The sequence below is a fragment of the Desmodus rotundus genome, chromosome 6, assembly GCF_022682495.2.
Source record: "Desmodus rotundus isolate HL8 chromosome 6, HLdesRot8A.1, whole genome shotgun sequence".
Taxonomy (NCBI): domain Eukaryota; kingdom Metazoa; phylum Chordata; class Mammalia; order Chiroptera; family Phyllostomidae; genus Desmodus; species Desmodus rotundus.
In genome coordinates this window covers 117,659,680-117,673,278 of record NC_071392.1, presented here as the reverse complement: position 1 = coordinate 117,673,278, position 13,599 = coordinate 117,659,680, and the positions used below count along the sequence as shown (strand labels likewise).

At 38.9% G+C, this 13,599-nt stretch overlaps 1 protein-coding gene across 6 annotated transcripts in view; it reads right to left on the bottom strand.

The window, feature by feature from the left end:
• ATRN (attractin) overlaps positions 1-13,599 on the bottom strand; it is a 158,896-nt gene that overhangs the window by 135,693 nt on the left and 9,604 nt on the right. Inside the window, exon 1 of one of the 6 annotated variants that reach the window (XM_053926925.2) lies at positions 5,253-5,370. The exons of the other annotated variants lie outside the window; for them this stretch is intronic. The gene's annotated coding sequence lies outside the window, so the exon portion shown is untranslated. Of the gene's footprint in view, positions 1-5,252; positions 5,371-13,599 lie in introns of those variants that run through there. 6 annotated transcript variants of the gene reach the window in all.

Below are 13,599 nucleotides of genomic sequence, written 5' to 3'. Positions count from 1 at the left end.
TTCCTGAGGGACAGTTTTGCTAGATACAGAATTCCTTTTATTTCAGCATTTGAAAAATATTGTGCCACTTCCTCTGATCCCATGGTTTCAGATAAGACATCTGTTGTTTGAACTGGGGTTCCCTATAGGTAAAATAACTTTTATTTGCCTTTAGTTTCCGGGCTCTGTTTTGTTCCACTGATCTACATGTTTATTCATTCACCAACACCACATTGTCCCAATTACTGTAGCTTTACAGTTAGGCCTTGAAGTCAGGTAGTGTCAGTCTTCTACCTTTGTTCTTCACCTTCAATCTTATGCTGGCTATTCTGGGCTTTCCCTCTTCATACAGTCTTTAGAACCAGTTTGCCGATATCCACAAAACAACTTCCTGGCATTATGATTGGGACTGTGTTTAATTTACAGGTCAAAGTGGGATAGCTTGACAATAATGAGTTTTCCTATCCATGACTAGGGAATATCTCTTCATTTATTTAGTTCTTTAATTTTGGTCATCAGTTTTGTAGTTTTCCTCATATAGATGTTGCACCTATTTTGTCAGACCTGTACCTAAGTATTTCATTTTGGGGGCTGTTAACACAAATGGCATTGTGTTTTTAATTTCAAATTCCACTTCTTCATTGCTTGTATATAGGAAAGGAACTGACTTCTATATATTAACCTTCTATCTGTGCCTTTCAATTTCCATCTGTAGGTTTCTTTTGCCCAATTTGGTAAATTTTCAGCCATGATTTCTTTCAAACACTCTTTCAATCCCACTCAATTTCTCCTTTCCTTCTGGGACTCCAATTAAATGAATGTTAGGTCTTTTGTCCCTCACATCTTCACTTTTTTCCTCGTTTGTTTTCCCTCTGTTGTTTATATTGGGTAACTTCTGTTGTTCTGTTCTCAAGTTCGCTGATTCTATCCTCTGTTATTATCACTCTCCTATTAAACTCATTTAGTGAGTTTGTTACTGTGTTTTTCAATTTTAAAATTTCCATTGGGTCCTTTGTAATTTCATTACTATTATGGTTCTAAATAATTTTATTTGATTGTCTGTTGAGATTTTGTATTTTTGTTTTAAGATAAATTTTAATTGATCATGATACATTTTTGTGATCCTAGCTTTAAAATTCATGTCAGAAAATTCCAACGTCTGATTCATCTCGTGTTGGTGTCTGCTGATTGCTTTTTCTCAAGTTGCAGTTTCCTGTTACTGGTATGACAAGCGATTTTCTACATCTTGAACATTTTTCTACGACGCTAGAAGTCACTAACATAGAGTCTTATTTTAGTTTTTTTATTTTAACAGGTAGTTACCCTGTTTAGTTTTAGCATGTGGATCTGGGCCTACTTTTCTGGTCTATTATTCTAATGGCAGATTAATTTTCAGAGTCTCTGTGGTATTATCTGGCTTTGTTTACCTGGGTGTCACTGGGCTCCCACTGGTCCCTGCTGGTGCTGCTTGAGGGAGTGAAAGAAGTTTCCCCAAGCCAGGCTGCCAAGTATCTCTTAGTGGGAAAGGGGTGTGATAGCCCCAGGTTGCCCCCCACCCCAGCTTCCACAGTGTCTCAGAGAGTGAAAGGCAAGTCTTGAGCCCACAGAGACAGAGGAGGCTTCCCAGAACGTGTCACTTACTATAGTTGGGTCCCTCTTGCCAGTTCCACCCACCTGCCCCTGGGTCTCTGCGTAGCTTCTCTGAGAAGAATCTCAGGCCTCCACAGCCAAAGACACTTTCCCAGAGAGGACACCTGTGGCTGTGTCCTTTCTGCAGGGGGGAAGGAGAGTGCTTCTTCTCGGCACACATTCAGTGGGGCTCCCTGTTGATCACCCTTGACGATGTTGACAGGCTTGCACGATGTTTTCAGAGGGACTCGCATTTGATTCAAGGGGAGGCATGAGCCCACCTGGATGCCAGGTAGGAAGGTCAGAAACTACTGGTCTAGGTGGCCTTCTTTTGTTCAGTGGGGGTATGTAAGATCTCCTATGACTATGTTGTCCTTCCAGTCCTATGATCCCAAACCAGCTTACCTTCTTCTTACAGCCTTTCACAGCTGCTTTTGGGTGTCTTCTGCATCAATTCCAGGGCTTACAGTTAGACTTAGCAGGGGAAAAATGGGTGTACGCAATCTCATCTGCACTGAAGTCTCCCTATGATTCTATTTCAATTACCTGTTTTCTCTCTAAATTTTAGTCAGTTCTTTTATTTTTACATATCTGGTTATTTTATTGGATGCAGACTAAGTTTTATAAGTATTTATTATGTTATAAATATAATATATAACATATAGTTGATACAAATATATATCATACAGTATCACTGAATATATAAAAACTATACAACTTGAATCAATTGTGGATGGTGTCTTCCTCGAGGGAGGATTTACATTTGCTCTAGCATGCGATAAATCTCCTTAATCCAAACAAGGATTAAGGTGATTTGAAAGCCAGGCTTCACCCTTTGTGAAAGTTGATCTATTCTGAGTTCACCCTTAAGCACAGGGAGTAGCCTATCCATTAGGGCTCCCAACTAAAAGCCTGGGATGTTTTCCTTTGCTCCTTACTTTGCAGGTCCTGAATTCCAATTAGACCCCCAACTTGACATGATTACCAAAAACTCTGCTCAGAATTTCATCTTCTTTACCACAATTTTCTGCTCAACCTCTTAGCTGCATATTTCAAACCAGCAATCACTCCATGAGAAAAGCTGTACCAGAAGTTGAACTTACCACTCTGAGCTTTCCTTCTCTCCAAAATGTTGGTTTCTCAAGTCCTTGCTGTTTGCCTTGCTCAGTGTCCAAACACTTCCAACAGATTAAAAAAAAAAAACCCTTTCCAGCTTTTCTAGTTGTTTTCAGCTGAACTGTTGGCTCAGAAAAAGCTATTCTACCATTGATAAAAACAGAAATTTCCCCAGCAGTTTGTTTTATAATATGAAATATTAGCAAGAACTATTATTTAGAGAACAGAGTCAAACACTCTAAGTGCTTAATGCTACCTAGGTTGGTTTCTAGAATTTTCCAGTAGAGAGAACTAGGAAACACACTTTTAAAAAAGAAAATACATACTGAGTTCACATGTACATTTCCAACTCAAAGTTAGGATCCCAGAATTCTTACCCAATCTCTCTGATTATATCTCTTTACCACACCAAAATCTAAGGCCCCAAGCTAATGTAACTGTCCACTTGCTTCACCTTATATACCTCCAGAATAGTAAATAACACCAATATTACTTATCAACTCTAAGATTAGTAATCTTAGTAAAAAGAATATATTGTATCTTTGCAAGTTCTTTGTCTTTGTTGATACATTCCACTAGAAAGACAGCCAAACTGCTATGTTCAAAGTCACTTGAAATACTTTCTATGTGCTTCAACTTCAAACTTGATCGTTTAGGTTCACTTATTTAATTTTGGTTTTGATTTTTAAGGATTGCCTTCTTCTGTCATTTTATTTTTGTTTTATGATATGGTAAAGCATGATTCTAAAGCCTGATCCACAAGACAAAGTATTTAAGAAGTCTAGGTTCCATCCCTGCTCCGTCTACCTCATTCCCCTCCTTTCCTTAGAAGCCATTTACATTTGTGTCTATGCACATACACAACAACGTGTGTGTGTGTATTTGTAGACCCTTTTCTTTGAAAAATGGTAGCATACAACACCGCTGTTCTGCTCCTTTTTTCACTTAGCCATATATTTTTGAGATGACCACACATCACACAGGGTCCGGCAGAAGTAAGGCCTGCTTGAGTGTGATCGTAGGGTAATAATGTGCGTGTAATAATTTATAGTTTTAATTTGAACATTTCACCTAAAATGTCAATATGGTGTGCTTGAGTGAGATATTGTTATGTTACAGAATTCCATGCTTATGATTCTGTAATAAAAGATTTTATAATAAAAAAGGGGTGTTATTTGTGCTGGACCCTGTAGAGTCCTAGTTCCTTTTTATAGCTACTTCATTTACGATACTCCATTGTGTGGACATACCATATTTTATTTAACCAGTCCTCAGTGCTCTGCCCCTAGACTAACTTGCTACCGAATATTTGTTATAATTTAATTTCACATAAAAGTTCAAATGGTCTCACTGTGGTGGCCGGAAAAATAAACTTGCAGGTATTCTGTCTGGCCGCTGCTGTCACAGCTTTCAGCAAAGAAGTGAACTACATAATCAAGAAACAAAATACACTCACAGAGCCCCGACACAAACCACTGGCAAAGGGTTCTCAAGTGGAGTACGCATCAATACCACCCACAGAGCTTTAAAAAACACAAACGACAAATAATGGGGCCTCAATACAAACCACTCTCTGTGGAACCCAGCATTGCACTGGGATCTTTAAAAGCTCCTCAAATGATTCTAATACGCACTTCAAATGAAGAACAAATCTTCTTGGAATCTTCTAGGTATTTAAGTAAGTGGCTAAATTTTTGGCAAAAATGCTAAAAATAATTCCAAAGTTTCACTTTTAGTCCGAAAAGTTTAATTCTTATTCCTTAAAATCAAAATATAATGAAAAAAGTTCATGAAAATTTATTCATACTAATAAGCCCTAAAATGTAACAGATTGAGCATTTGTCCTATTTTTTAAATAATACATCTGTAACTATTATAAATAACATAACATTACAAATGAGTGCTGTGCACTTTAATGTTTAGGATATCCTCCTATACCCGTCCATGGTGATAACTAAACAATGCACTTCCTCATATTAAAAAAATAATAAATCATCTACCTTCAATAGAAGGTAGAAGACTCAATAGAAGGGACAATTCCTTTGCTCAACTGGAGTTGTCCTGGATCCAGTTCTCCATGATCCCCTGTAAGTAATCTCACCCGCACTTCTGGCCTCATCCACCATCTATATGCTGATACATGCCCAAGCTATGTTTCCAACACAAAGCTAGACCCATATTTCCTATGTCATTAATTTAAGTCATTAAATCCCCGTCTTTACCTCTTGCTTTTTTTCACCATTTTGTCATCATCCACTCTATCTTTCAAAACTCACGAACTCTTTCTTTGCCTCCCCCATTCGTTCAACCTACAAACCACTCATTTCCCCCCTTTTATCCCCACTGCCAATGCCAATGCTGTAGTTCAAATTCTCCTCATCTAAGCTTGGTCTCCTGCAACAATTCAGCCCAGCTCCCTGATCTGGCCAGTTCTCTACAGACCCACCTGTCATCTTCCTCAAAACCTGCTTGGAAACCCTTGCCTTAACACTGCATGAAAGGTCCATCGCAATCCAACCCCAACTTACCCCTCCTGATCCGTCTCTAGCCACTGCTCCTCAGACTGAGCAGCCCATACTACAGCAGAACTGAACGTCAGTGTCCCTCAGCTCACCTGCCCGGAAGTCCCCATGCCTTTGCACATCCTGACTTCTCTGTCTAAACCATCTTCTCTTCATCCCTCCCTTGTGTTTACTTATTGAGTAAACTCCTAACCACCCTTTTGGATCTCAGTTCAAGTGTCCTTTGGAACGCTGGGAACTGTGCCCAGTGTTTCTTACACTGAGCTGAGTGTTGCCTTCCATGTTCAGACGTATCATATGGTCTGATTACCTCTGACAGAGAGGAATCATCTCTGCCCACTAGACTATCAAGATTTTTTCAAGGATATACTGCATTTACTTCTTTTTCTCCACTGCCTAAAACATCATAGATGTCGACATAATGTTTGCTGCCCAATAAAGTTCCAGCAAAGTTTCACAGCAATAAAAAATTTTAAGCTCTTATTACGAACAAAATTTACTACAAAAAAAAGTCCAGGACAGATTCCTATAGTGTATCTATGACAGTCTGGAGAGAAGAGCATTTCAGAAGTTGAAGAACTGGAGGTGGAATCTTTGTTCTAAACACTGAATCTGTCTGAACACTGAATCTATCACCTCACAAGAGGTGCCTTGTGAATGCCTAGTCTGGTTCAAGAACCAGGGGAGTCCAATAATTTATGTAAAGCAGTCGCTTAAACAGCCATATAATGACTGTCTGTATTACATTTTTCTAAACAGCAATGAAAACTCAGAGCCTAAAAGGGCAGTACAACAGCAAAAACTGGGAGTTCTAGAACCGACAAAACTCAACCCTGCAAAGAAACCAGGAGCCAAGAAGTATGGTTCTGACATGAGCTATAGTTGGCTCTGCCCTGTGTGTCCCTCGTTTCTTCTAGGGTTCCAGACACATCCTCAGCAAGTAACTGAACACTAATCTCATGGCGGAATATCTCTTCCCATCAACTACTATCCGCCTGACATGATAAAACAGCCCCATTCTCCCAGGCTTAAAAGGTGTAACCTTTGTTAGCTTCTTCCTCTACTTTATTTCCTCTACCAAATGCATGACCAATTTATGATGAAATTGCCACCAAAGGCTTCCCTTCAATTCATCCCTTCACGTCCATTCCCACTGCTACAGCTACACTCTACCCCAAGTCCAAACAGTTCATAGTAGCCTTACAGCCACGGACTTTGGCTACTGTCACAGCCTCCATGAACCGCCCACAAAGTCAACTAAGCACCCCACAGCCAGAACAACATTCCTAAAGGACCTGTGTCACTGTATTACTACCCTTGTCAAGTGTTTACAATGACTCTGCACGGATTATGGAATGAAGTTCCGACTCCTGATGATGACATTCTGACTACTAAGAATGTCAACCCTCCCTGTTACCCTGGCAAGCCAGTTCCCACCACTGTTCCCCGACCGCTCCATGCCCATTCTCATCTGCACGGTGCTTTTATTCATACCACGTTCCCTGTCTCTTCCTGGAAAGCAAATACAGCCACCCACACACATTTCCCCCTATCTAGTATATGCTTTTGATCTTTCTTGTGTATCCAATAACCAAAATCTCTCCCAAGGCCCTGGATATTAGACCAAAAAAAGGCACAAAATAGGACTACATTAAACCAAAGACCAACCCTTTGGCACCCTACTCCTTGTGACTACACTCCTTTCAAAAAGTCCATGCAAATATACAGTAATGAAAGGAGAGAAAAAGCAATCAGTAAGGATAAAGAAGCTTCAGGAAACTGCCATTTCACTCCAACTCCTGCTAGCCATCTAACACCTTTTATTTGTGTACACCACCTTATTAAACTTTTCATAATGTTTTTATGGTTATTTAAGAATAGAATGACCTACACAATCTGGCTCCTACCTATAGAAGGAGGGGAAAAAAGAACAGCAGCCAATTCTTAGCTAAATTTTAGTGGTTAAATAGTTGGCATTTGATGACAGTTTCAAGGTGAGGAAAAAACAATATGTAAGGAAAACACCCTTACACATGGCCTGTGCTGAGGAAACTGGGAATTGAACAGGCCTGGAGTAAAAAGCAAGGGTTCCATTTCAGTGTTCGAAGTCCCGGGACGAAGAAGAACACCTGAATCGGAGGTGTAGATACAGGAGAGGGCTGGGTGCAGATGCACAGAGTGTCTAACTCGTAGAGGCCAGAAAAAGAAAGAATTTGCAAAGGAGCAAACAGTCAAGTATGGGGGAAAAAACAGACAAGAAAAAGAAACACAAAGTATACAGATCAGAAGTCAACTGTCAAAATTTATGGGCAGCATGATTATCAACACAGAAAACAGCAGAATCCCTATCAACACAAAAAATTTAGGAAGATTTCCTAGACAAACTCAATATGTGAGAAAATAAATTCTGCTTTTGCAACTCTGCCATCACCATGACTTTAAGACTCAGCTCGTCTCTGGTCCAAGGAGGATGAGGCAGTTGTGATACCCCATCCCCACCGAGTGAGTCCAGCCAAGCTCCAGCCTAGACCCACACAGGTAAGTTCAGAAGAGATGAGCCAAGTTGCCCAGACAACCACAGACACTCATGAGCCAAATATTATTTAATATTATAATGACAATACTAGTAAAAACGATAACAAAATATTCCATTCCCAGGGTGGTGGCAAGAGCTGGGTGGAACGGGGACAAAGGAGAGGAAAATGGGGGACATCTATAATAGTGTCAACAATAAAAATTTTTTAAAAATACAAACAAATTCTATTTCTATGCACTATAGTAATCAATTAGGTTATAGTCATAGGAACAAAATTATGTATGTAGGGGTAAATCCAATAAAAGTATGTCAGACCATTTTGAAAAAAGTTGTAAGAATTTACTTAAAGAGATTTAAAAGACCTAAGTAAATGGATATATAAAGCATGTCTGGATGGGAAGACTCTACATCACAAAGGTGACAAATTTCCCCAGGCGAATCTCAGTACCAGACAAAATTGCAAATCTCAACAAGGGCCCTGGGTGGTGTGGCTCAGTTGGTTGGAGCATCCTGCCATGGACCAAAAGATCATGGGTTAGATTGCCAGTCAGGGTGAATAAATACTCAGATTGCAGGTTCGATCCTTGGTCAGGGCACTTACAAGAAGGCAACCAATTGATGTTTCTCTTGTGTCAATGTTCCCCCCTCTGTACCTCTCTCTCTTTTTGTGATACCCCATCCCTCCCCCTCCTCTCTGGAAACAATGAAAAACTGTCCTCAGATGAGGATAAAAAAAATAAACTCAACAAGATTTTTATTGAAATTAGAGAAGCAAAGGGCTAAAAACAACTAAGACAAATCTGATGTTTTACATGACCAAGGTGTATTTGAAATCTATAGGGGGGAAAACATTTTATTCTATAAATGGGACTGGGACAACTGCTTATTAAATAGAAATAATTAAATTAGATAATTACAAAAAACTACACATAAAAACAAATTACAGGTAAATAAAAGATCAAAATATAAAAAAGCAAGAAGTTTGAATATTGAGGAAGAAAGAAGAATATCTTTCTATCAGTTTAGGAGGGAAATTTTTAAATATAACACAAAAAGCACAAGCAATAAAGAAAGAGTGATAAAACTGACTACATTAAAATTAGAAATTTCGAACTTCTGGACAAGATGGAGGCGTACATAGATACACTGTTCCTCCTCACACAAACAAAAGAGGAACAACAAATTTAAAAATAAAAAATAACAAGAACTGCCAGAAAATTGAACTGTGGATTCTGACAACCAAGGAGTTAAACAAGAAACATTCATCCAGACTGGCAAGAGGGGTGGAGACGGGCAGCTGGAGAGGAGAGGACTGGGGCAAGGCTGCAGCTACAGGACCTGGAGGGCAAGCGGGCAGCTGGCAGACCAGGGCAGGCAAGGAGGTGGCTGGAGGACCAGGCGGTCCACATTTGCATGCAGATAAGCTGGGAGGAACAGCTGGAGAGCAAGGTATAGGGTGCAACCCAGGAATCCAGCGTGGGAAAATAAAGCCTCAAAACCTCTGACTGAAAAGACCTATGGGTGCTGTGGTGGTGGGAGAAACTCCCAGCCTCACAAGAGAGTTTGTTGGAGAGACCACAGGGTCCTAGAACATACACAAACTCATCCAACCAGGAATCAGCACCAGAAGGGCCCAGTTTGCTTGTGGGTAGCATAGGAAGTGACTGAAAGCCAGCAGAGAGCCAAGCACTGTTCCCTCTTGGACTCCTCCCCACATACAGCGCCACAATGCAGCTACGTGGTTGCCCCGCCCTAGTGAACACCTAAGGATCCACCCCTTAGAGCATAACAGCTGTGTCCACACAAAGACATATGACCCAAATAAAGAACAGATCAAAGCTCCAAAAATAGAACTAGGCAATGAAGTGATAGCCAACTTATCAGATGCAGAACTCAAAACAGTGGTACTCAGGATGCTCACAGAAATGGTTGAGTATGGTCGCAAAATAGAGGCAGAAATGAAGGCTATGCACAGTGAAATCAAGGAAAATGTACAGGGAACCAACAATGACAGGAAGGAAACCAGGACTCAAATCAACAATTTGGACCAGAGGGAAGATAGAAACATTCAACCAGAACAGAATGAAGAAACAAGAATTCAAACAAAACGAGGAGAGGCTTAGGAACCTCCAGGACAACTTTAAATGTTCCAACATCCAAATCACAGAGGTGCCAGAAGGAGAAGAGGAAAAGTAAGAAATGGAAAGCTTATTTGAACAAGTCATGAAGGAAAACTTCCCCAATCTGGCAAAGGAAATAGACTTCCAGGAAGTCCAGGAAGCTCGGAGACTCTCAAAGAAGTTAGACCCAAGGAAGCACACACCAAGGCACATCATAATTACATTACCCAAGATTAAAGATATGAGAATCTGAAAATCAGCAAGGGAAAAGGAGACAGTTACCTACAAAGTAGTTCCCAGAACACTATCAGCCAATTTCTCAAAAGAAACCTTGCAGTCAAGAAAGGGCTGGAAAGAAGTATTCCAAGTCATGAAAAGCAAGGACCCGCATCCAAGATTACTGTATCCAGCATAGCTATCATTTAGAATGGAAGGGCAGATAAAGTGCTTCCCAGATAAGGTCAAAGGAAAGGAGTTCATCATCACCAGCCCTTATTATATGAAATGTTAAAGGGACTTATCTAATATGAACAGTAAAATGACAAGAAACACAACTATCAACAACTGAACTTAGAAAAACAAAAACAAACAACTAGAACAGGAACAGAATCACAGAAATAGAGACCACATGGAGGGTAATCAGCGGGGAGGGGGAGGTGGGAGAATGGGGGAAAAGGTACAGGGAATAAGAAGCATAAAGGGTAGGTACAAAATAGACAGGGGGAGGTTAAGGATAGTATGGGAAATGGAGAAACCAAAGAACTTATATGTATGACCCATGGACATGAACTAAGGTGGGGGAATGCTGGTAGGAGGGGGAGCAGGGCAGGGGGAAATAAAGGGGAAAAAAAAGTGGGACAACTCTAATAACATAATCAATAAAATATATTTTTTTAAAAAACTAGAATAGATTAGAAAAAAAAAGAGAGAGCTGGTTTTGGGAAAAACAAACAGGCAACACTCCCTCCTAGTCATGTATCCAGTAGCACATGAGATCGACATGTCTTACTGCAAGCTTCACCCTGATCGGTTGGTGAAGGTAAGTGTGTGCCAGGTTTCTCCCCTGTACCATTACTATTTTCCCCTTTCCATATTCTAGTATTGGGTAAGAGTCACTAAATCCAGGCTATACTCAAGGGGAGCAAAGCAGAGAAATTAAGCTCCACATCCTGGCAGGTGGAGTATCTACTTATATTGTCCAAAATTCTTCTGTAAGATTTGTCCCTTCTCATCCTTTACTTATTTACCCAATCATTTATAGGTACAGTTTTTAAATTGTGAAATAAAATTTAAAAAGCCGTTCACTAGATCACCGCTGCCTATATAATCCCAGGATTAACCCAGAATATACAAAGAATGCCTATAAACCTATACATGAGAACAAACACCTAACAGACAAATGAGCAAAGGTAAGAAAAAAGCAATTCCAATAAATGTAACATACAGAGCAGTGGACAGAATTCATAATCCGGGAAAAAATTCATATGAATTAAAATAAAAATAAAAATTTAAGCGAAGAAAAGAAACAACACAAAGAAGACCATACACATCTTTTTTTTTTTTTTTTAAATGAATGAGAATGGTACCAAACTACTATGGAATCTGCAATCCACTCAATCATTTTTTTAAAAGATTGTATTTATTTATTTTTGGAGAGAGAGGAAGGGAGGGAGACAAAAAGGGAGAGAAACATCGATGTGAGAGAGAAACACTGATTGGTTGCCTCTCTCATGTGCCCCCACCTGGGACCAAACCTGCAACCTGGGCCCTGACCGGAACTGACGTCAACCTTTTAACTTCACGGGACAACACCCAACCAACCCAGGCACATCGGTCAGGGCCCGCTCAATAAATTTTTAAAAGTAATATAATGGGTCTTTTTCAGTAGCTCTATACTATACCAGAAATGATATTCTTTGCAACTATGTAAGTCATTTTTTAATGGTATAAATTAACTGCATGTCAACCTAAAAGTATGCAAGGAAGTAAACAGAATCTTTAAACTATTTTGGAAGTGTTTGTTCAAAAGTTTAAAACATTTAAGAGGAAAATCATACATGCATGCGCAAGGAGATATGTAAAGTGTAACGGTAGCACTGTGTGTCACAGCACAAGTTGGAAAAATCTAAACGCCCAACAGCAGGACAATGAATGAATCATTGGTGTTCTGTAATGAATACAGCTCGAATCAACTACAACGACATTTATGAACGCAAATCTGAAAAATACTTAACAATTTGTCTTCAGGAAAGAAAAGCATGTTTACTCTTTGTAAAGTATGAAAAATGTGACCCTGATTTGGAAACAAGACTGCGTGTGTATGTGTATGTGTGTGTGTATGTGTGTGTATGTGTATGTGTATGTGTATGTGCGGGTCTGCAGTAAAAGCAGGAACGTGCATGCAAGGGAAATAATACACATCAACTTCAGCACACCGGTTACCTCTGGGGAGGGAGTGACAGGGTTAGGAACAGGCAGCAGAGAATTTGGTTGGTATCCGTAATATTTTATATTACATAAGTTATATTAATATTATTATGGGGTAATACTACTATATGAAGGAAATTCAGCAAGGCTAGGCTGTAGGTACAAAGATATTTGTTTTATTACTCTTTGTATTTCTTCCATTGGCTTGAAATATTTCACATGAAAAGGAAGTTAAAATCAGCCCAGAGGGACTGAACCAGCACCAAACATATGGTGACTTTAAACAGCCAGTTACTTGGTCAGGGTTATTCATTGCTGCTCAACCAGTAGTTCAAAGAATGTTCCAATATAAAAGACAGTAATGGCATCTATTAAAAGAGAAGCATAAGACATGATATTTAAGTACAAATTATGGAAGGGCATAAAATTAATCCATACCTACAAATATGCCTCAAGATCAATTTGCCAAACCTTCTAATCAAAATCCCCATACAGTTTTGCAAGACATCTTTTTCACTTCAAAAACCAATGTTAAAAGAGGGAAATTAAGTAACAATTACAGACAGTTTGGCCTTTTCAATCTTGAAAAAAACCATTCACACAAGAAACATGCTACTTGTGGAGAAATGCCTACAAATAGCTGAAAACTACTATTATTTTATCACTTAGAAACAAAATACAAAAAATTCTAAGAAATAATTTTTAAAGCACAAATCATTAGGAGAGGAAAGTTGTCTATTTCTATAGTACAAAGCAGAGTCAAATTCCATCTCTATTTTAATATACATTTGATCCCCAAATTAAATGTCACTTTCTGTGTACAAATCATGCTTTTCCTTACACATTAACTTAAAACACATTAATCATGTAGCACATGTTAAACAGGGAAAAGGTCAAATTTTTTATATTGTGAATATCATTATGAATTATATTTAAAATATATTTTATAATCTTTATTAAAAAATTACTTTTTATTTAAAAGAATTCCCTATCAAAGCCAGGATACATTTTTTTAAGGTTATCTTTTAATTCCTGAGAGTCCATTATAGTCTACATGTTTCTGAAAGGATCTGTGAAGCAAAAATACAGGAAACTCTGGTGAAGAGAGGCGACTTGTGTGTGTCAACAGCATCAGATAAAACTTCAGCCCCTAGTGGTTATAAGTTTATTAGTAAATCAATGTAAAATACTTAATTAGAATGCAAAAAGGACCAAGAGGAATTAATTTAAAAATTAATGTTAATGTTAAATTCTAAAAGAATACATTCGG